This window comes from Triturus cristatus, chromosome 6 (genome assembly GCF_964204655.1).
Source record: "Triturus cristatus chromosome 6, aTriCri1.1, whole genome shotgun sequence".
Lineage (NCBI taxonomy): Eukaryota > Metazoa > Chordata > Amphibia > Caudata > Salamandridae > Triturus > Triturus cristatus.
The window spans coordinates 606,631,554-606,655,755 of NC_140589.1; the positions used below are offsets into that span (position 1 = coordinate 606,631,554).

At 45.4% G+C, this 24,202-nt stretch overlaps 1 long non-coding RNA gene and 6 other non-coding genes across 7 annotated transcripts in view; all 7 read right to left on the minus strand.

Annotated features, from left to right (window-relative positions):
* Positions 1 to 24,202, minus strand: part of LOC146817561 (uncharacterized) — a 249,002-nt gene that overhangs the window by 140,530 nt on the left and 84,270 nt on the right. Inside the window, exons 31-37 of the long non-coding RNA XR_014963013.1 lie at positions 22,590 to 22,643; positions 20,141 to 20,190; positions 17,767 to 17,820; positions 15,319 to 15,368; positions 6,715 to 6,768; positions 4,261 to 4,310; positions 1,894 to 1,947 (exon numbers count right to left, since the gene is read on the minus strand). This is a non-coding gene — a long non-coding RNA (uncharacterized LOC146817561). The remainder of the gene's footprint in view (positions 1 to 1,893; positions 1,948 to 4,260; positions 4,311 to 6,714; positions 6,769 to 15,318; positions 15,369 to 17,766; positions 17,821 to 20,140; positions 20,191 to 22,589; positions 22,644 to 24,202) is intronic.
* Positions 3,870 to 3,937, minus strand: LOC146817587 (small nucleolar RNA SNORD50). Its single transcript, XR_014965158.1, has one exon. It is a non-coding gene; the product is annotated as a small nucleolar RNA SNORD50 (small nucleolar RNA).
* Positions 4,548 to 4,633, minus strand: LOC146817588 (small nucleolar RNA SNORD103/SNORD85). Its single transcript, XR_014965125.1, has one exon. It is a non-coding gene; the product is annotated as a small nucleolar RNA SNORD103/SNORD85 (small nucleolar RNA).
* On the minus strand, positions 14,928 to 14,995 carry LOC146817589 (small nucleolar RNA SNORD50). Its single transcript, XR_014965177.1, has one exon. It is a non-coding gene; the product is annotated as a small nucleolar RNA SNORD50 (small nucleolar RNA).
* On the minus strand, positions 15,606 to 15,691 carry LOC146817590 (small nucleolar RNA SNORD103/SNORD85). Its single transcript, XR_014965127.1, has one exon. It is a non-coding gene; the product is annotated as a small nucleolar RNA SNORD103/SNORD85 (small nucleolar RNA).
* On the minus strand, positions 19,750 to 19,817 carry LOC146817591 (small nucleolar RNA SNORD50). The gene has a single exon (XR_014965160.1). It is a non-coding gene; the product is annotated as a small nucleolar RNA SNORD50 (small nucleolar RNA).
* On the minus strand, positions 20,428 to 20,513 carry LOC146817592 (small nucleolar RNA SNORD103/SNORD85). Its single transcript, XR_014965128.1, has one exon. It is a non-coding gene; the product is annotated as a small nucleolar RNA SNORD103/SNORD85 (small nucleolar RNA).

The following is a 24,202-nucleotide window of genomic DNA, read 5'->3' on the forward strand; positions in this document are numbered from 1 at the left end:
ATATGTCCGTGACACTACTCAGTTGGACGAGGGCACAAAGGCTGGGGGAAAGGAATAGCATATTATGGAATGAAGAAGAGCTGAATACTTAACAGATAAAAGAGCAGCACTTACAGGAGGTACCTCTGAAAAATGTAACCTACAAGCTAAATATGAAAACTCAAGCTCAATTACTTTGCACACGCTCTGACTAACTGCACCCTAAAAGCGTAATCGGTGAAGAATGGAAAAGAGTACCTGGTGGATTTACAAACCAAAAACCAGACAGGTCATGAAGCACACCAGTAAATAAGCAACTACAGAGGTTTTCGTCAAGAGAAGCCCATTGCCTGTGCTCACAGCCAATCAACACTCGCTTTCAAAATTGTGTTTTCTCTGTACATGTTTTAACTTCACTGCAACACAAATCAGTCACATAAGGCGATGCCTGGGTGTGCCATTTCCCCCTTTGGCCTTCTCCCCCTTCTGAAGGCTTGGGGTCCGGTTGCACCACGAGGCAGATAACAATGGAGTACAGGGGTTACATGGGAGCACCATGGTGGGTCTTGTAGCCTTCATGCTCCAGGAAGGTCTGGTGCAGGGGTGGAAGTAAGGGTGCAATCCTTACATTCTTCTATCATTCCTACCCAGTCAAGGATCTGGTCCCATGGTACGGACTTTGGTGAAGCATAATCTAAAGGAGACGTGGCACAATATGGCCTCTTGCGTTGAAAGGCTGATACTCGTTAGTGGGTTAACTGCAAAGGAGGAAAACTCAAAATGACAATTCATCCCAGTGGCTAGGGGAGATTAAGTATGAAGTTTATTGATCATATTTCCCCTTGGATGCAAACAATGCAATTATTTTGTTGAACAAAAGCGAATTATTGTATTCTTCTGTGGCAGTTTTATGGCTTTATAGCATTTACTTTTGGAGATTGCATGTATGACTTAATGCCCTAATAAGCAGAAGCTGCTCACTCATTAAATGAGGAGTATGGTCCAGATTCCGGTTGTGGCCATTAGTAGAAGCCTGGATCCCGAATGGGGGCGGTGTACCCACAGGCTCTTCCAAGCTACCAGCGAACAACTTTAAAAACCCACCACAAGACTCAGATTTCTTCCTGAATGGTCGATTTGCTTCTAGGTGTAGATCACCACATACTTTTGGCAATGAATAGCAGCGGTTTTGAGCCCGTCGTGTAAGGTTAGGAGAAAGGTGCTCAACCAAAAGAACCAGCTTCAGAGAAAAAGAAGTACATCTAGTGCAGCGGGCAGCAGACATTTGGAGCAGGACAGAAGCAGCCGAGCAGAGCACAAAAGGAAGGAGGGCTGTGGCTATCTAACATACTGCTCAAGTAAAGCTAGCCAAAGCAGTAACGTGCTGGTCAATCAAGGTCAGGCTGAGCCATCACAGCATGCAAACGCTGTACCTGACCTAGAGTACATAGAATGCGGTTACGTCCCCACGCATCGTGAGAAGATGCAGTGGTACTTTACTGTTTAGCAGATAAATCAAGGGAAACAAAAACATTCACTGGTCACAAAAGACTAGCGATAACGGATATTGGCACAAAGAGAAAGCATGCAAGTATTGTTTACAGACCTAAATGCCATCGGGATATAAGAAATGAACAGCACTGTGCACAGTTTTGTAGAAATTGCAAACTGGTTTCAGAGTTATTGAGAAAAAGTGCAAGATGAAGCTAAGGAGATACCTTGGGCCTAACCATGGCAACCTTGCAGAGTGTGCAACCGCCTATTGCAGTTTTCCAAAACCCAGGCAAGCCAAACATGAAGTGAAAACAATGGCACAGAGTTTTCAAACATCATTAGGTAGAAAGTGACAGAAAGTCATTTGAAGCACTGTTTATTTCATTGGGTGCTGAGGGCCAAACAAATGTGATCACTTACTAGAAACTGAGCCGATCCCAGCTGAATTTGGCAGACGCCAGGAGTACACTGAAGCTGTGAATCAAAAGAAAGGGCACTTTAATGAGGATCACGTTTCGAAGTAGCAGCACACAACTTTTAGTAGAAACAAGGAAAGCAGGAAACTAATGACATATGGAGGCACAAAGGATTCCGGGCTGCTGCACAGTGACTTTGAAAACTGCACAGACCAAGATCTCAGAGACCAAATTGAGACTAATACTGATTTTAATAATCTTCATAAAATATTACTCTGGCCAAAATCCAGCTCCTGAGAAAATATATGAACAGCCAAGGGGTTTGAGAAGTTAATGTTACCTGCTTGGGCCATTGCAAGAAAGAGCACAATTGATTCACCCTACGGTCAATGTTGTGAGTAAAGAGAGAAAAGTCATATACAAAGGAAGGGAGAGGAAGATATCGATTTAAGACGTGGTTCAAGGACGCGAGGGAAGCAATTCTGCTTGTCCAGCAGTGGGAAAGAAGTGCAAAATATCGGGACACTTTTAAAAGTGTGTTTAGGGCACATGTTCACTCAGTGAGAGTAAGTCACATAAAGGAGAAAATAAATGATGTGAGTGAAGGAATGTCAAAATGAGATGAACAGTAAATATCAAGAGTCATGGCCGAATCAGGTTGACCTGTATTTATTTTATTTGAATACACGTTTACAGACGTTCTGGCGAATGTGCTCCGGAAGGCCTCATATATCAAAAGTGAAGCGTTTGGTGAGCACCGTATCAATACTTACGGCTACTATGAAGACCTCTTAGGAGATTAAGGACATGGGTACTTACACAAAAGATTACGTGCCGAGTGACATTAGTAACCTAATTGGATGGGTAAATCAGGGTAGATTAGGGACCACACCGGCACCAGGTACAGATACCCCAGTGATTCTGGTGAGGCGGATGGATGCGTCTGTCATATTATGAACTGATTCGGAGATGTTTTCTTTGTCAAAGTAGGTTGTAGGAAACGGTTTGAGCACACAATTTTGCAGAAAGGTGCCATCCTGTCGAACACAAGAAGAGAAATGTGAAACTCAATCTTAAGGGTGAGTTGAGACAGCTTTTAGGTGATTTATGTGTGCAAGAGATTATTAAGCCTTGTGATGTTGCACATTTGATTTACGCTGTCCTAGAGTGTGCAAAAGGAGGGGTGGGTAAATAAGATTGTGTGCATGCAGGTTGGCGCTCGCTCACCAGGAATATTGTTACTGAACATCATTCGATTTCCAAAATACCGGAAATAGTAGGCATGCTGAGTGATGCTGGTTATTTTACACCAATACAACTTAATGCAGCACATCATCAAGTGACACTTGAAGCCAATTCTGAAATCTTAACTACCTCGGTTACACCATCCGGTGCTCATAAATATTTGCGTATACCATGCCGACTCAGATTCGTGACTACTATTTTTCAAAGCTAATATTGTACAGATTTAAAAATCTCCGGTCAGGACAAGCTTTCCAGGACGATAATTAGATTCATGCCAATTGTGTCGAGGACTACAACAGGATATTAGCAGGAATTCTTGGAGTGCAGAAAGATGGGAGTATGACTGTGACAAGAGAGAACTGACAGTTTTTGACATCTTCTGTGGAGCATTCCATTTGGAGGTTTGGTGAAAGCAATAACTGAGGCACCATCTAAGATTGACAAACATCAACTGAGATTGTTCATAGAAATTTGGGACAAGTGCTCGAGTCAAATCCCACAATATATTTACTTGACATACGAAACTACAGGGGCCATTTGATAACCGTTCAGCTTCTACATGTGATGAGTACATAGAGAAACTTGCAGCAATTTTCGCTGCATGAAGTGTAGTTTCCTTTAAAAGCACAATTTGGATCTAACTATTGCCCCATTTTTACAAGAACCACCATATCCGATCTATAAGTAAGCTCAACCTTAGTTGCAATCAATAATCATATGTGGAATGGCAATCTGATTTCAGGAGTCAGATCCGTAAGAGTTCTCCTCATAAAGTCAGGTTCGGGATTGTCTCATCATTAATCAGACTGGTTTTAAGCCTTACACCACATATGCAGGAGCGAAGCATACCTTCAAAACGCAGCATCGGTATGACCATCTCCGGTCAGACAATGCACCTGTCCTTCTTAGAAGCACTACAGACAAATCAGTCTTTCAAATAGATAGCATGGCCCACAAAACACTGACCTGACAAGTTCACCCAATATCAAGAGTTAAGCTATAGCATACATATATGTCCCACAGCATACAAAGATTTAAGACAACGCAAGAAGGACATCAAGTTGCACAGTAAAAGATATTTTAGCTACAAAGTCTAACTGACGTCTGCTTGAAAATGGTTTCTCACCTTTTTGGAGGGTAGCCGAGATAACAGCGGCATTCTTCGGGCCATCATTCCTAAAAGTGAAGACACAGTATTTTAGGCACTATTTAGTAGATAAGCAGACAGACACAGTACATCATTCTTCACCCTCATGAGTCCCTACCACACTGGAGCTGGAAGGTACAGCAAATCTTAAAAACCTGCAAGAAGAGAAGATCACCACGGTCCCTCCTCTTGCCCTACACAAGAAGCTCTCTTGCAAAAACACCAAGTCACTTTTAGCTGCCTGCAATATGAGGTACGGGCCTCTGTCCAGCTCAGATTTATGAGTACATGATGGGTTTCTCATTACTGAACACTCGTTCTCAGTGAGGGCAAGTGTATCATCATCGCAGGAGGAGCCCGTAGAGGCAGCAGTCAGTGGTGATAAGGAACGAAGACCACAACATGTGACCAAGAAGCAGGAATGAGCATTGTTTAAGATATTGCCACTGCAATCCTTCATGCCACCCAAGAACAACTGAAAGGTACACTCAACCTGCAATTCGGAGAAAGATGACTTATGGGGGAGCACTGACAAATATGTCCGTGACACTACTCAGTTGGACGAGGGCACAAAGGCTGGGGGAAAGGAATAGCATATTATGGAATGAAGAAGAGCTGAATACTTAACAGATAAAAGAGCAGCACTTACAGATGGTACCTCTGAAAAATGTAACCTACAAGCTAAATATGAAAACTCAAGCTCAATTACTTTGCACACGCTCTGACTAACTGCACCCTAAAAGCGTAATCGGTGAAGAATGGAAAAGAGTACCTGGTGGATTTACAAACCAAAAACCAGACAGGTCATGAAGCACACCAGTAAATAAGCAACTACAGAGGTTTTCGTCAAGAGAAGCCCATTGCCTGTGCTCACAGCCAATCAACACTCGCTTTCAAAATTGTGTTTTCTCTGTACACGTTTTAACTTCACTGCAACACAAATCAGTCACATAAGGCGATGCCTGGGTGTGCCATTTCCCCCTTTGGCCTTCTCCCCCTTCTGAAGGCTTGGGGTCCGGTTGCACCACGAGGCAGATAACAGACAGGTCATGGAGTACAGGGGTTACATGGGAGCACCATGGTGGGTCTTGTAGCCTCCATGCTCCAGGAAGGTCTGGTGCAGGGGTGGAAGTAAGGGTGCAATCCTTACATTCTTCTATCATTCCTACCCAGTCAAGGATCTGGTCCCATGGTACGGACTTTGGTGAAGCATAATCTAAAGGAGACGTGGCACAATATGGCCTCTTGCGTTGAAAGGCTGATACTCGTTAGTGGGTTAACTGCAAAGGAGGAAAACTCAAAATGACAATTCATCCCAGTGGCTAGGGGAGATTAAGTATGAAGTTTATTGATCATATTTCCCCTTGGATGCAAACAATGCAATTATTTTGTTGAACAAAAGCGAATTATTGTATTCTTCTGTGGCAGTTTTATGGCTTTATAGCATTTACTTTTGGAGATTGCATGTATGACTTAATGCCCTAATAAGCAGAAGCTGCTCACTCATTAAATGAGGAGTATGGTCCAGATTCCGGTTGTGGCCATTAGTAGAAGCCTGGATCCCGAATGGGGGCGGTGTACCCACAGGCTCTTCCAAGCTACCAGCGAACAACTTTAAAAACCCACCACAAGACTCAGATTTCTTCCTGAATGGTCGATTTGCTTCTAGGTGTAGATCACCACATACTTTTGGCAATGAATAGCAGCGGTTTTGAGCCCGTCGTGTAAGGTTAGGAGAAAGGTGCTCAACCAAAAGAACCAGCTTCAGAGAAAAAGAAGTACATCTAGTGCAGCGGGCAGCAGACATTTGGAGCAGGACAGAAGCAGCCGAGCAGAGCACAAAAGGAAGGAGGGCTGTGGCTATCTAACATACTGCTCAAGTAAAGCTAGCCAAAGCAGTAACGTGCTGGTCAATCAAGGTCAGGCTGAGCCATCACAGCATGCAAACGCTGTACCTGACCTAGAGTACATAGAATGCGGTTACGTCCCCACGCATTGTGAGAAGATGCAGTGGTACTTTACTGTTTAGCAGATAAATCGCGGACACAAAAACATTCACTGGTCACAAAAGACTAGCGATAACTGATATTGGCACAAAGAGAAAGCACGCAAGTATTGTTTACAGACCTAAATGCCATCGGGATATAAGAAATGAACAGCACTGTGCACAGTTTTGTAGAAATTGCAAACTGGTTTCAGAGTTATTGAGAAAAAGTGCAAGATGAAGCTAAGGAGATACCTTGGGCCTAACCATGGCAACCTTGCAGAGTGTGCAACCGCCTATTGCAGTTTTCCAAAACCCAGGCAAGCCAAACATGAAGTGAAAACAATGGCACAGAGTTTTCAAACATCATTAGGTAGAAAGTGACAGAGTCATTTGAAGCACTGTTTATTTCATTGGGTGCTGAGGGCCAAACAAATGTGATCACTTACTAGAAACTGAGCCGATCCCAGCTGAATTTGGCAGACGCCAGGAGTACACTGAAGCTGTGAATCAAAAGAAAGGGCACTTTAATGAGGATCACGTTTCGAAGTAGCAGCACACAACTTTTAGTAGAAACAAGGAAAGCAGGAAACTAATGACATATGGAGGCACAAAGGATTCCGGGCTGCTGCACAGTGACTTTGAAAACTGCACAGACCAAGATCTCAGAGACCAAATTGAGACTAATGAATATGCTACTTACCAGTATGCATCTGTTCTTGGCATGTAGGGCTGCTGACATTCATATCTGTGCATAGATCGCCGCCTAGTGTTGGGTCCGGATGTTTGCACGTTGTTGTCCTGGAAGAGTCTTCGAAGTATCCTTGGATAGGTGACTCCTCCCCTGGACTACAGTGCGCATGGGCATCCTCTCCATCCTCAGATTGTTTTTCGCCATTGTGGCAGTGATGGAGTAGATACAGAAAGTGATGACCATGCTAGCAGTAATTCTGAGAGCTGCAGCTGCGACAGGCGCCGGGGAGGAGGGAGGGCGATATGAATGTCAGCAGCCCTACATGCCAAGAACAGATGCATACTGGTAAGTAGCATATTCAGTTCGAGGCATGTGGGCTGCTGAATTCATATCTGTGCATAGAATACATAGCAGTGCCCTCTATTAGCGGCGGCTACCCGTGCCAGCTGCAGCGGTCTGAAAAAGTGTTTTGAGAACAGCCTGTCCTACAGCTGCCTGCTGTTTTGACTGCACATCTACGCAATAGTGTTTTGTAAATGTGTGTGTAGTGGACCATGTGGCTGCTCTGCATATATCATGCAGGGGAATATTTCCTAGGAAGGCCATGGAAGCCCCCAACTTACGTGTTGAGTGGGCTCGTGGTGGAATAGTTAATGTGCGTTTTGCCTTTTGATAACAGATTTGAATACACTTAACTATCCATCTGGCTATCCCTGCTTTGGAGATGGCGTTACCTTTGTGGTGTGGGGCAAAGGCAACGAACAGTTGTTTTGTCTTCCTGAATGGTTTAGTCCTGTCGATGTAGTACATGAGGGCCCTCCGTACATCTAGTGTATGTAGTGCCCTTTCTGCAACAGTTTGTGGGTTTTGGAAGAAAACGGGCAGTTCAATAGTCTGGTTCATGTGGAACTGTGATATTACCTTGGGCATGAACTTGGGGTTGGTACGTAGTACGACCCTGTTAGCGTGAACCTGAATAAATGGCTCTTGAACGGTTAGTGCCTGGAGTTCACTAACTCTTCTGAGGGAAGTGATCGCTACTAGGAAGGCCACTTTCCAGGTAAGGAATTGAATCTCGCATGAGTGTAGAGGTTCAAAGGGTGGACCCATCAGGCGTGTGAGGACCAAGTTGAGGTTCCACATTGGAGCCGGTGGGTGACTAGGTGGAATGACTCGTTTGAGCCCTTCCAAGAATGCTTTGATGGCAGGCACTCTGAATAGAGAGAGGTGCTGCCTGGTTTGCAGATAGGCTGATATTGCGGTCAAATGGACACGTATAGAGGTGTACGCCAGATTGCATCGATATAGGTGTAAGAGATAACAGATGATGTTTTGGATGGATGCGTCCAGCGGGTTGATGTCATTATTTCCGCAATAAATGACGAACCTTTTCCATTTGGCTGCATAGCAAGCTCTGGTAGTGGGTCTCCTGGCCTCCTTGATGATGTCCATACAGTCAGGTGGCAGGTTGAGATAGCCAAACTCTAGGACTTCAGGAGCCAGATCGCCAGATTCAGCTGTTGCGGATCTGGGTGCTGAACCTCTCCATGGTTCTGCGTCAAATGCGCGGGTTTGATCCGCAGCCTTTGATGCGGCACCACGGAAAGTTCGAGGAAGGTGGTGTACCACGGCTGGCGTGCCCACGTGGGAGCAACTAGGACGAGTGTCAGGGAGTGTTGTCGGAGTTTGCGGGCCACTAGCGGTATCAATGGCGCTGGGGGAAAAGCGTACGCAAATCTGCCGGACCAGTTCATCCATATCGCATTGCCCTGCGACTGCGGATGTGGGAATCTGGCGGCGAAGCTTGGGCATTTTGCGTTTTCGCTTGTCGCGAATAGGTCTATCTCCGGATGACCCCACTGCTGAAAGTACGGTTGGAGTACTGATGGGTGTAACTCCCACTCGTGCATTTGGTGGCTGTGTCTGCTGAGCAGATCCGCCATCTGGTTGTCCTTGCCAGGGAGGTGTTCCGCCATGAGGAACATGTTCCTTTGAATGGCCCACTTCCACATGCTCTGAGCCAGATGAGACAACTGTGGAGAGTGTGTGCCTCCCTGTTTCTGTATGTAGTACATTGCGGTCATGTTGTCCGTCCGGATCAACACGACCTTGTTGCATAGATGTACTTTGAACGCCTTCATGGCTAGGAAGATTGCCATCAATTCCAGAAGGTTGATGTGCAACTTCTTTTGTTGTGTTGTCCATAGTCCTTGCACTGTGTAGTGGAGTACATGAGCTCCCCATCCCTGGAGAGACGCGTCCGCTGTCAGTACTATTTGTGGGACAGGCTCTTGGAACGGTCGGCCCTTGCAAAGGTTTTGTGGATTCCACCAATGCAGAGAGTTGTATGCCCGACCGCTCACCAACACTAGGTCCTTTAACTGTCCTTGAGCCTGATTCCACTGACGTGCTAGGCACTCCTGAAGTGGGCGCATATGTAATCTCGCGTGCGGGACTATGAAGATGCAGGAGGCCATCATGCCTATCAACTGCATGAACACTCGCGCTGGAAGTGAGTGATTGGGTTTGAATTTGGAGATCAGCAGTTGTATGCTGTCGATCCTCACTAAATTTGGCTGAGCTGTGGCCGCCAGAGTGTCTATAGTCGCACCTAGGTACTGTTGTACGTGTGCGGGCTGGAGATGGGACTTTGGATAATTCAGTGAGAATCCCAGACTGTGAAGAAGGTGAATGGTGCGGGACATGTGGCTTGCACATTGCTGGGCTGACTTCGCTTGAACGAGCCAGTCGTCTAGGTAGGGGTAGACGTGTATATGCTGCCTCCGTAGATGTGCTGCCACCGTAGCGAGGCACTTCGTGAAAACCCTGGGCGCTGTTGTCACGCCGAAGGGAAGGACTTTGAACTGATAGTGCTGCCCCTGAACAGTGAACCTGAGGTATTTTTTGTGTGAGGGGTGGATGGGTATGTGAAAGTACGCATCCTTGAGGTCCAGTGTGGCTAGGAAGTCTCCCTGCTTGAGAAGCGGAAGGACTTGCTGTAGAGTGAGCATATGAAAGTGCTCTGAAAGAATGTACTGGTTCAGGGGTCTCAGGTCCAATATAGGTCTGAGCGACCCGTCCTTTTTTGGAATTAAGAAGTAGAGGGAGTACACTCCCGCACCCTGCTCGTGGATGGGTACGACCTCTATAGCGCCTTTTAGAAGCATACTTTGCACTTCTTGCTGTAAGAGCGTTAAGTGCTCTGAGGACATAGGACGGCTTCTTGGTGGTATTGTGGGTGGAGTGGAGGTTAACTCCAGACAGTAACCGTATTTTATAATATCTTTGACCCACCTGTCCGTGGTGATGGAATTCCACGTGGACAGGAACCTTTGTAGCCTTCCCCCGACAGGTGTTATGTGGTCGGGAGGAAGGGAGAGGGCGTCACTGCTTGTTCTTGGGGGAGGACCTGGTGTTGCCGTAGCCGCGTCCTCTGCCCTTTGTGCTGGAGCCACGATATCCACCTCGGGTGTTTTTATCATAGGTGGTCTGTGTATTGCCTTTGTTATATGTTTGTTGTGACCCCTGTCCTCTACCTGCTCCCTTGTTTCCGGGGCGACGAAAGGAGCCGCTCCGAAAGGACTGAGTTTGTAGTGCGCCCATGGACTTTGCAGTGTCCGTATCCTTTTTTATCTTTTCGAGGGTGGTGTCAACCTCTGGCCCGAATAAATAGTCGGGGTTGACGGGCTGGTTCAGTATATTGTTTTGTACCTCAGGCTTGAATCCTGAGATCCGTAGCCAGGCATGTCGTCGCAACATGACGCTTGTGTTTATGGCTCTGGCAGCCGTGTCTGCAACATCTAGTGCGCATTTGATGGAAGCGTTCGTTAGTAGCTGTCCTTCTCTGATGAGCATTTCTGCGCCTTCCTTGAACTGGTCAGGGAGATGTTGGAATATTTGCTCAAGTGTGTCATAGTGCGCTCTATCATAGCGAGCAAGGAGCGCCTGAGTGTTGGCTATGCGCCATATGTTGGCAGCTTGGGCGGCAACTCGCTTGCCAGAGGTTTCTAACACCTTGGACTCTTTGTCCGGGGGAGGAGCGTCACCTGTTGTTTGCGAGTGTGCCCTCTTGCGTGCATTCGCTACGACGATGGAGTCGAGTGGTAATTGTCCTCTGATGTAAGTAGGATCCCCAGGTGCTGATCTGTATTTTTTATCAATCCTGGGGTTTATCACTCGTGCCCTGGTGGGTTCTTTGAAAATGTCCTTGGCTGGTTTGAGGACCCCCTTCAACATTGGCAGAGTCTTTACATGTCTTTCTGAGGATGCAAAGGTGTCCATTAGAAAGTCATCTTCGATGGTATCAGAGTGAAGCTGCACCCCATGGTTATTGGCAGCACGTTCGATAAGAGCATTGAACGCTGCAGTATCCTCCGTAGGAGATGTCTTTGCCCCATAGAGTTGTGGATCCTGTGCATCGAGAGGTGCACTGGGGTCTGCAGGGTCGCCCCAAGTTTGATCAGGGTCCTGCTGGTCATCAGGGTCCGTGTCTACATGGTAGGGGACTTGGTCAGCCATGTAGTCCTCCAATGCGTCTGAATCGGAGCGTGTGGGGGAGAACCGGTGTGGATCCTGGTAGGATGAATGGAAGGGTTCATAAAGGAGAGGTTCCGATTCTGCAGGCAACTTCCTTTTTAGTGGGATCCTGAAAGGGTCCAATGGCGGCTCCGAAGTTATCCTTCGGTCCTGGAGAATCATTCTGCCAGTGCCGGCGTCGATGATACGTGCTGGAGACGTCTCAGCAGGTGTGACCGTAGGTTGGGTGACCCGTGTCCTGAGTTGGAACATTTTTGGGATTGTTGACGGAGGCAAGCCGAAGGTAATGTTGGTCGGCACCGAAGAGGCTGCGGGAGCTCCGACCGAACCGGAGCCAGACGTGTCCTGGAGGACAGGTGTGGTTTTGCTGCCTTGCGTCACACCAGGTCGTACTTGGGGCGCCTTCGAGGCTTTGGCACCGGCCAGGCTCGTAGAGGCGGCCGTAGATTTTTTCGGTGCCGGAGGGTCATCGAGTCGGGGTGAAGAGATCACCGTCGAAGTCTTCGATACCTGAGGCTTAGGTGTCGTCGAGGGAGCGATGTGAGACACAGCAGGCGGTACGGCCCTTGGTGTCGTCGGTGCCGGTAGCCGAGCAGGTTTGGCGGTGCCGATGGCTTTTTTCCGTTTGTCGACTCCAACGTCGCCCGCCTCAAGTTCGGCACCGAAGTCCCTCTTGGTGCGGTCGGTGCCGACGCGGTGCGCTGGCGTCGAAGGCCTCGATCCGACCAGCGCTACTTTCAGTTTCGGTGGAACCTGAGCAGCTTTCGGTTTCGGTTTTGTGATAGGGAAACCAGCCTGTTTATGTAGTAATGGCTGCCGCTGAACGTCCGAGGCCGGGCCCGAGGGCGGGGCCGAAGAACTGCGGGATGGGTCTCGGGTAAGGCCCGAAGGCGATCCCTCGACCGGAGCCATAGGCTGTGGCACTGGTGTTTGAACGGTTTGAACAGGTAGGCCTTGTTCATCATTGGAGCTACTTTCTTCGGCCCCGAAGGCCTCCTCGTCGTCTCCTACCTCGGTGTCGTCTTCACCTCTGTGGAAGAGTGACTCGTCTTCCTCGTCCGATCCGGGTTCGTGTTCGGAAACGGGACTGGAGGGCAAGACTTCCAATTCCTCGACGTCCTCGGCCTCGCCGAAGATGTCTGTCGGGGCCGGTGCCGCGTGCTGCGCCTCGAGTCTCGCCGCTCGTCGATTCCGCAGAGTCTTCTTCGAGCGGAACCGGGCACAGGCCATGCATGTTGATTCGTCGTGGTCCGGCGAAAGGCATTTGTTGCACACCGGATGGACGTCGATGTGTGGGTACTTCGCATTGCATACCGGACACCTTTTGAACGGCGTCCTGGATTCCATCGTCGATGGACAGGTAAATGCGAAAGCAGTCGGTGCTGAAAGTTAGTAAACTAACAAATTCTATCGAAACCCGATCGATAAACAGTACCGACGCGAACTAAAGGCCTTTTGGCCTCGAAAAAATATTTTCCTAACTTGAGCTAAGATAGCACATCCGAACCCAATGGCGGAAAAAAACAATCTGAGGATGGAGAGGATGCCCATGCGCACTGTAGTCCAGGGGAGGAGTCACCTATCCAAGGATACTTCGAAGACTCTTCCAGGACAACAACGTGCAAACATCCGGACCCAACACTAGGCGGCGATCTATGCACAGATATGAATTCAGCAGCCCACATGCCTCGAACTACTGATTTTAATAATCTTCATAAAATATTACTCTGGCCAAAATCCAGCTCCTGAGAAAATATATGAACAGCCAAGGGGTTTGAGAAGTTAATGTTACCTGCTTGGGCCATTGCAAGAAAGAGCACAATTGATTCACCCTACGGTCAATGTTGTGAGTAAAGAGAGAAAAGTCATATACAAAGGAAGGGAGAGGAAGATATCGATTTAAGACGTGGTTCAAGGACGCGAGGGAAGCAATTCTGCTTGTCCAGCAGTGGGAAAGAAGTGCAAAATATCGGGACACTTTTAAAAGTGTGTTTAGGGCACATGTTCACTCAGTGAGAGTAAGTCACATAAAGGAGAAAATAAATGATGTGAGTGAAGGAATGTCAAAATGAGATGAACAGTAAATATCAAGAGTCATGGCCGAATCAGGTTGACCTGTATTTATTTTATTTGAATACACGTTTACAGACGTTCTGGCGAATGTGCTCCGGAAGGCCTCATATATCAAAAGTGAAGCGTTTGGTGAGCACCGTATCAATACTTACGGCTACTATGAAGACCTCTTAGGAGATTAAGGACATGGGTACTTACACAAAAGATTACGTGCCGAGTGACATTAGTAACCTAATTGGATGGGTAAATCAGGGTAGATTAGGGACCACACCGGCACCAGGTACAGATACCCCAGTGATTCTGGTGAGGCGGATGGATGCGTCTGTCATATTATGAACTGTTTCGGAGATGTTTTCTTTGTCAAAGTAGGTTGTAGGAAACGGTTTGAGCACACAATTTTGCAGAAAGGTGCCATCCTGTCGAACACAAGAAGAGAAATGTGAAACTCAATCTTAAGGGTGAGTTGAGACAGCTTTTAGGTGATTTATGTGTGCAAGAGATTATTAAGCCTTGTGATGTTGCACATTTGATTTACGCTGTCCTAGAGTGTGCAAAAGGAGGGGTGGGTAAATAAGATTGTGTGCATGCAGGTTGGCGCTCGCTCACCAGGAATATTGTTACTGAACATCATTCGATTTCCAAAATACCGGAAATAGTAGGCATGCTGAGTGATGCTGGTTATTTTACACCAATACAACTTAATGCAGCACATCATCAAGTGACACTTGAAGCCAATTCTGAAATCTTAACTACCTCGGTTACACCATCCGGTGCTCATAAATATTTGCGTATACCATGCCGACTCAGATTCGTGACTACTATTTTTCAAAGCTAATATTGTACAGATTTAAAAATCTCCGGTCAGGACAAGCTTTCCAGGACGATAATTAGATTCATGCCAATTGTGTCGAGGACTACAACAGGATATTAGCAGGAATTCTTGGAGTGCAGAAAGATGGGAGTATGACTGTGACAAGAGAGAACTGACAGTTTTTGACATCTTCTGTGGAGCATTCAATTTGGAGGTTTGGTGAAAGCAATAACTGAGGCACCATCTAAGATTGACAAACATCAACTGAGATTGTTCATAGAAATTTGGGACAAGTGCTCGAGTCAAATCCCACAATATATTTACTTGACATACGAAACTACAGGGGCCATTTGATAACCGTTCAGCTTCTACATGTGATGAGTACATAGAGAAACTTGCAGCAATTTTCGCTGCATGAAGTGTAGTTTCCTTTAAAAGCACAATTTGGATCTAACTATTGCCCCATTTTTACAAGAACCACCATATCCGATCTATAAGTAAGCTCAACCTTAGTTGCAATCAATAATCATATGTGGAATGGCAATCTGATTTCAGGAGTCAGATCCGTAAGACTTCTCCTCATAAAGTCAGGTTCGGGATTGTCTCATCATTAATCAGACTGGTTTTAAGCCTTACACCACATATGCAGGAGCGAAGCATACCTTCAAAACGCAGCATCGGTATGACCATCTCCGGTCAGACAATGCACCTGTCCTTCTTAGAAGCACTACAGACAAATCAGTCTTTTAAATAGATAGCATGGCCCACAAAACACTGACCTGACAAGTTCACCCAATATCAAGAGTTAAGCTATAGCATACATATATGTCCCACAGCATACAAAGATTTAAGACAACGCAAGAAGGACATCAAGTTGCACAGTAAAAGATATTTTAGCTACAAAGTCTAACTGACGTCTGCTTGAAAATGGTTTCTCACCTTTTTGGAGGGTAGCCGAGATAACAGCGGCATTCTTCGGGCCATCATTCCTAAAAGTGAAGACACAGTATTTTAGGCACTATTTAGTAGATAAGCAGACAGACACAGTACATCATTCTTCACCCTCATGAGTCCCTACCACACTGGAGCTGGAAGGTACAGCAAATCTTAAAAACCTGCAAGAAGAGAAGATCACCACGGTCCCTCCTCTTGCCCTACACAAGAAGCTCTCTTGCAAAAACACCAAGTCACTTTTAGCTGCCTGCAATATGAGGTACGGGCCTCTGTCCAGCTCAGATTTATGAGTACATGATGGGTTTCTCATTACTGAACACTCGTTCTCAGTGAGGGCAAGTGTATCATCATCGCAGGAGGAGCCCGTAGAGGCAGCAGTCAGTGGTGATAAGGAACGAAGACCACAACATGTGACCAAGAAGCAGGAATGAGCATTGTTTAAGATATTGCCACTGCAATCCTTCATGCCACCCAAGAACAACTGAAAGGTACACTCAACCTGCAATTCGGAGAAAGATGACTTATGGGGGAGCACTGACAAATATGTCCGTGACACTACTCAGTTGGACGAGGGCACAAAGGCTGGGGGAAAGGAATAGCATATTATGGAATGAAGAAGAGCTGAATACTTAACAGATAAAAGAGCAGCACTTACAGGAGGTACCTCTGAAAAATGTAACCTACAAGCTAAATATGAAAACTCAAGCTCAATTACTTTGCACACGCTCTGACTAACTGCACCCTAAAAGCGTAATCGGTGAAGAATGGAAAAGAGTACCTGGTGGATTTACAAACCAAAAACCAGACAGGTCATGAAGCACACCAGTAAATAAGCAACTACAGAGGTTTTCGTCAAGAGAAGCCCATTGCCTGTGCTCACAGCCAATCAACACTCGCTTTCAAAATTGTGTTTTCTCTGTACACGTTTTAACTTCACTGCAACACAAATCAGTCACATAAGGCGATGCCTGGGTGTGCCATTTCCCCCTTTGGCCTTCTCCCCCTTCTGAAGGCTTGGGGTCCGGTTGCACCACGAGGCAGATAACAGACAGGTCATGGAGTACAGGGGTTACATGGGAGCACCATGGTGGGTCTTGTAGCCTCCATGCTCCAGGAAGGTCTGGTGCAGGGGTGGAAGTAAGGGTGCACTCCTTACATTCTTCTATCATTCCTACCCAGTCAAGGATCTGGTCCCATGGTACGGACTTTGGTGAAGCATAATCTAAAGGAGACGTGGCACAATATGGCCTCTTGCGTTGAAAGGCTGATACTCGTTAGTGGGTTAACTGCAAAGGAGGAAAAATCAAAATGACAATTCTTCCCAGTGGCTAGGGGAGATTAAGTATGAAGTTTATTGATCATATTTCCCCTTGGATGCAAACAATGCAATTATTTTGTTGAACAAAAGCGAATTATTGTATTCTTCTGTGGCAGTTTTATGGCTTTATAGCATTTACTTTTGGAGATTGCATGTATGACTTAATGCCCTAATAAGCAGAAGCTGCTCACTCATTAAATGAGGAGTATGGTCCAGATTCCGGTTGTGGCCATTAGTAGAAGCCTGGATCCCGAATGGGGGCGGTGTACCCACAGGCTCTTCCAAGCTACCAGCGAACAACTTTAAAAACCCACCACAAGACTCAGATTTCTTCCTGAATGGTCGATTTGCTTCTAGGTGTAGATCACCACATACTTTTGGCAATGAATAGCAGCGGTTTTGAGCCCGTCGTGTAAGGTTAGGAGAAAGGTGCTCAACCAAAAGAACCAGCTTCAGAGAAAAAGAAGTACATCGGGCAGCAGACATTTGGAGCAGGACAGAAGCAGCCGAGCAGAGCACAAAAGGAAGGAGGGCTGTGGCTATCTAACATACTGCTCAAGTAAAGCTAGCCAAAGCAGTAACGTGCTGGTCAATCAAGGTCAGGCTGAGCCATCACAGCATGCAAACGCTGTACCTGACCTAGAGTACATAGAATGCGGTTACGTCCCCACGCATCGTGAGAAGATGCAGTGGTACTTTACTGTTTAGCAGATAAATCAAGGGAAACAAAAACATTCACTGGTCACAAAAGACTAGCGATAACGGATATTGGCACAAAGAGAAAGCATGCAAGTATTGTTTACAGACCTAAATGCCATCGGGATATAAGAAATGAACAGCACTGTGCACAGTTTTGTAGAAATTGCAAACTGGTTTCAGAGTTATTGAGAAAAAGTGCAAGGTGAAGCTAAGGAGATACCTTGGGCCTAACCATGGCAACCTTGCAGAGTGTGCAACCGCCTATTGCAGTTTTCCAAAACCCAGGCAAGCCAAACATGAAGTGAAAACAATGGCACAGAGTTTTCAAACATCATTAGGTAGAAAGTGACAGAAAGTCATTTGAAGCACTGTTTATTTCATTGGGTGCTGAGGGCCAAACAAATGTGATCACTTACTAGAAACTGAGCCGATCCCAGCTGAATTTGGCAGACGCCAGGAGTACACTGAAGCTGTGAATCAAAAGAAAGGGCACTTTAATGAGGATCACGTTTCGAAGTAGCAGCACACAACTTTTAGTAGAAACAAGGAAAGCAGGAAACTAATGACATATGGAGGCACAAAGGATTCCGGGCTGCTGCACAGTGACTTTGAAAACTGCACAGACCAAGATCTCAGAGACCAAATTGAGACTAATACTGATTTTAATAATCTTCATAAAATATTACTCTGGCCAAAATCCAGCTCCTGAAAAAATATATGAACAGCCAAGGGGTTTGAGAAGTTAATGTTACCTGCTTGGGCCATTGCAAGAAAGAGCACAATTGATTCACCCTACGGTCAATGTTGTGAGTAAAGAGAGAAAAGTCATATACAAAGGAAGGGAGAGGAAGATATCGATTTAAGACGTGGTTCAAGGACGCGAGGGAAGCAATTCTGCTTGTCCAGCAGTGGCAAAGAAGTGCAAAATATCGGGACACTTTTAAAAGTGTGTTTAGGGCACATGTTCACTCAGTGAGAGTAAGTCACATAAAGGAGAAAATAAATGATGTGAGTGAAGGAATGTCAAAATGAGATGAACAGTAAATATCAAGAGTCATGGCCGAATCAGGTTGACCTGTATTTATTTTATTTGAATACACGTTTACAGACGTTCTGGCGAATGTGCTCCGGAAGGCCTCATATATCAAAAGTGAAGCGTTTGGTGAGCACCGTATCAATACTTACGGCTACTATGAAGACCTCTTAGGAGATTAAGGACATGGGTACTTACACAAAAGATTACGTGCCGAGTGACATTAGTAACCTAATTGGATGGGTAAATCAGGGTAGATTAGGGACCACACCGGCACCAGGTACAGATACCCCAGTGATTCTGGTGAGGCGGATGGATGCGTCTGTCATATTATGAACTGTTTCGGAGATGTTTTCTTTGTCAAAGTAGGTTGTAGGAAACGGTTTGAGCACACAATTTTGCAGAAAGGTGCCATCCTGTCGAACACAAGAAGAGAAATGTGAAACTCAATCTTAAGGGTGAGTTGAGACAGCTTTTAGGTGATTTAGGTGTGCAAGAGATTATTAAGCCTTGTGATGTTGCACATTTGATTTACGCTGTCCTAGAGTGTGCAAAAGGAGGGGTGGGTAAATAAGATTGTGTGCATGCAGGTTGGCGCTCGCTCACCAGGAATATTGTTACTGAACATCATTCGATTTCCAAAATACCGGAAATAGTAGGCATGCTGAGTGATGCTGGTTATTTTACACCAATACAACTTAATGCAGCACATCATCAAGTGACACTTGAAGCCAATTCTGAAATCTTAACTACCTCTGTTACACCATCCGGTGCTCATAAATATTTGCGTATACCATGCCGACTCAGATTCGTGACTACTATTTTTCAAAGCTAATATTGTACAGATTTAAAAATCTCCGGTCAGGACAAGCTTTCCAGGACGATAATTAGATTCATGCCAATTGTGTCGAGGACTACAACAGGATATTAGCAGGAATTCTTGGAGTGCAGAAAGATGGGAGTATGACTGTGACAAGAGAGAACTGACAGTTTTTTACATCTACTGTGGAGCATTCAATTTGGAGGTTTGGTGAAAGCAATAACTGAGGCACCATCTAAGATTGACAAACATCAACTGAGATTGTTCATAGAAATTTGGGACAAGTGCTCGAGTTAAATCCCACAATATATTTACTTGACATACGAAACTACAGGGGCCATTTGATAACCGTTCAGCTTCTACATGTGATTAGTACATAGAGAAACTTGCAGCAATTTTCGCTGCATGAAGTGTAGTTTCCTTTAAAAGCACAATTTGGATCTAACTATTGCCCCATTTTTACAAGAACCACCATATCCGATCTATAAGTAAGCTCAACCTTAGTTGCAATCAGCAAGCAATAATCCTATGTGGAATGGCAATCTGATTTCAGGAGTCAGATCCGTAAGAGTTCTCCTCATAAAGTCAGGTTCGGGATTGTCTCATCATTAATCAGACTGATTTTAAGCCTTACACCACATATGCAAGAGCGAAGCATACCTTCAAAACGCAGCATCGGTATGACCATCTCCGGTCAGACAATGCACCTGTCCTTCTTAGAAGCACTACAGACAAATCAGTCTTTCAAATAGATAGCATGGCCCACAAAACACTGACCTGACAAGTTCACCCAATATCAAGAGTTAAGCTATAGCATACATATATGTCCCACAGCATACAAAGATTTAAGACAACGCAAGAAGGACATCAAGTTGCACAGTAAAAGACATTTAAGCTACAAAGTCTAACTGACGCCTGCTTGAAAATGGTTTCTCACCTTTTTGGAGGGTAGCCGAGATAACAGCGGCATTCTTCGGGCCATCATTCCTAAAAGTGAAGACACAGTATTTTAGGCACTATTTAGTAGATAAGCAGACAGACACAGTACATCATTCTTCACCCTCATGAGTCCCTACCACACTGGAGCTGGAAGGTACAGCAAATCTTAAAAACCTGCAAGAAGAGAAGATCACCACGGTCCCTCCTCTTGCCCTACACAAGAAGCTCTCTTGCAAAAACACCAAGTCACTTTTAGCTGCCTGCAATATGAGGTACGGGCCTCTGTCCAGCTCAGATTTATGAGTACATGATGGGTTTCTCATTACTGAACACTCGTTCTCAGTGAGGGCAAGTGTATCATCATCGCAGGAGGAGCCCGTAGAGGCAGCAGTCAGTGGTGATAAGGAACGAAGACCACAACATGTGACCAAGAAGCAGGAATGAGCATTGTTTAAGATATTGCCACTGCAATCCTTCATGCCACCCAAGAACAACTGAAAGGTACACTCAACCTGCAATTCGGAGAAAGAGGACTTATGGGGGAGCACTGACAAATATGTCCGTGACACTACTCAGTTGGACGAGGGCACAAAGGCTGGGGGAAAGGAATAGCATATTATGGAATGAAGAAGAGCTGAATACTTAACAGATAAAAGAGCAGCACTTACAGGAGGTACCTCTGAAAAATGTAACCTACAAGCTAAATATGAAAACTCAAGCTCAATTACTTTGCACACGCTCTGACTAACTGCACCCTAAAAGCGTAATCGGTGAAGAATGGAAAAGAGTACCTGGTGGATTTACAAACCAAAAACCAGACAGGTCATGAAGCACACCAGTAAATAAGCAACTACAGAGGTTTTCGTCAAGAGAAGCCCATTGCCTGTGCTCACAGCCAATCAACACTCGCTTTCAAAATTGTGTTTTCTCTGTACATGTTTTAACTTCACTGCAACACAAATCAGTCACATAAGGCGATGCCTGGGTGTGCCATTTCCCCCTTTGGCCTTCTCCCCCTTCTGAAGGCTTGGGGTCCGGTTGCACCACGAGGCAGATAACAATGGAGTACAGGGGTTACATGGGAGCACCATGGTGGGTCTTGTAGCCTTCATGCTCCAGGAAGGTCTGGTGCAGGGGTGGAAGTAAGGGTGCAATCCTTACATTCTTCTATCATTCCTACCCAGTCAAGGATCTGGTCCCATGGTACGGACTTTGGTGAAGCATAATCTAAAGGAGACGTGGCACAATATGGCCTCTTGCGTTGAAAGGCTGATACTTGTTAGTGGGTTAACTGCAAAGGAGGAAAACTCAAAATGACAATTCATCCCAGTGGCTAGGGGAGATTAAGTATGAAGTTTATTGATCATATTTCCCCTTGGATGCAAACAATGCAATTATTTTGTTGAACAAAAGCGAATTATTGTATTCTTCTGTGGCAGTTTTATGGCTTTATAGCATTTACTTTTGGAGATTGCATGTATGACTTAATGCCCTAATAAGCAGAAGCTGCTCACTCATTAAATGAGGAGTATGGTCCAGATTCCGGTTGTGGCCATTAGTAGAAGCCTGGATCCCGAATGGGGGCGGTGTACCCACAGGCTCTTCCAAGCTACCAGCGAACAACTTTAAAAACCCACCACAAGACTCAGATTTCTTCCTGAATGGTCGATTTGCTTCTAGGTGTAGATCACCACATACTTTTGGCAATGAATAGCAGCGGTTTTGAGCCCGTCGTGTAAGGTTAGGAGAAAGGTGCTCAACCAAAAGAACCAGCTTCAGAGAAAAAGAAGTACATCTAGTGCAGCGGGCAGCAGACATTTGGAGCAGGACAGAAGCAGCCGAGCAGAGCACAAAAGGAAGGAGGGCTGTGGCTATCTAACATACTGCTCAAGTAAAGCTAGCCAAAGCAGTAACGTGCTGGTCAATCAAGGTCAGGCTGAGCCATCACAGCATGCAAACGCTGTACCTGACCTAGAGTACATAGAATGCGGTTACGTCCCCACGCATCGTGAGAAGATGCAGTGGTACTTTACTGTTTAGCAGATAAATCAAGGGAAACAAAAACATTCACTGGTCACAAAAGACTAGCGATAACGGATATTGGCACAAAGAGAAAGCATGCAAGTATTGTTTACAGACCTAAATGCCATCGGGATATAAGAAATGAACAGCACTGTGCACAGTTTTGTAGAAATTGCAAACTGGTTTCAGAGTTATTGAGAAAAAGTGCAAGGTGAAGCTAAGGAGATACCTTGGGCCTAACCATGGCAACCTTGCAGAGTGTGCAACCGCCTATTGCAGTTTTCCAAAACCCAGGCAAGCCAAACATGAAGTGAAAACAATGGCACAGAGTTTTCAAACATCATTAGGTAGAAAGTGACAGAAAGTCATTTGAAGCACTGTTTATTTCATTGGGTGCTGAGGGCCAAACAAATGTGATCACTTACTAGAAACTGAGCCGATCCCAGCTGAATTTGGCAGACGCCAGGAGTACACTGAAGCTGTGAATCAAAAGAAAGGGCACTTTAATGAGGATCACGTTTCGAAGTAGCAGCACACAACTTTTAGTAGAAACAAGGAAAGCAGGAAACTAATGACATATGGAGGCACAAAGGATTCCGGGCTGCTGCACAGTGACTTTGAAAACTGCACAGACCAAGATCTCAGAGACCAAATTGAGACTAATACTGATTTTAATAATCTTCATAAAATATTACTCTGGCCAAAATCCAGCTCCTGAAAAAATATATGAACAGCCAAGGGGTTTGAGAAGTTAATGTTACCTGCTTGGGCCATTGCAAGAAAGAGCACAATTGATTCACCCTACGGTCAATGTTGTGAGTAAAGAGAGAAAAGTCATATACAAAGGAAGGGAGAGGAAGATATCGATTTAAGACGTGGTTCAAGGACGCGAGGGAAGCAATTCTGCTTGTCCAGCAGTGGCAAAGAAGTGCAAAATATCGGGACACTTTTAAAAGTGTGTTTAGGGCACATGTTCACTCAGTGAGAGTAAGTCACATAAAGGAGAAAATAAATGATGTGAGTGAAGGAATGTCAAAATGAGATGAACAGTAAATATCAAGAGTCATGGCCGAATCAGGTTGACCTGTATTTATTTTATTTGAATACACGTTTACAGACGTTCTGGCGAATGTGCTCCGGAAGGCCTCATATATCAAAAGTGAAGCGTTTGGTGAGCACCGTATCAATACTTACGGCTACTATGAAGACCTCTTAGGAGATTAAGGACATGGGTACTTACACAAAAGATTACGTGCCGAGTGACATTAGTAACCTAATTGGATGGGTAAATCAGGGTAGATTAGGGACCACACCGGCACCAGGTACAGATACCCCAGTGATTCTGGTGAGGCGGATGGATGCGTCTGTCATATTATGAACTGTTTCGGAGATGTTTTCTTTGTCAAAGTAGGTTGTAGGAAACGGTTTGAGCACACAATTTTGCAGAAAGGTGCCATCCTGTCGAACACAAGAAGAGAAATGTGAAACTCAATCTTAAGGGTGAGTTGAGACAGCTTTTAGGTGATTTAGGTGTGCAAGAGATTATTAAGCCTTGTGATGTTGCACATTTGATTTACGCTGTCCTAGAGTGTGCAAAAGGAGGGGTGGGTAAATAAGATTGTGTGCATGCAGGTTGGCGCTCGCTCACCAGGAATATTGTTACTGAACATCATTCGATTTCCAAAATACCGGAAATAGTAGGCATGCTGAGTGATGCTGGTTATTTTACACCAATACAACTTAATGCAGCACATCATCAAGTGACACTTGAAGCCAATTCTGAAATCTTAACTACCTCTGTTACACCATCCGGTGCTCATAAATATTTGCGTATACCATGCCGACTCAGATTCGTGACTACTATTTTTCAAAGCTAATATTGTACAGATTTAAAAATCTCCGGTCAGGACAAGCTTTCCAGGACGATAATTAGATTCATGCCAATTGTGTCGAGGACTACAACAGGATATTAGCAGGAATTCTTGGAGTGCAGAAAGATGGGAGTATGACTGTGACAAGAGAGAACTGACAGTTTTTT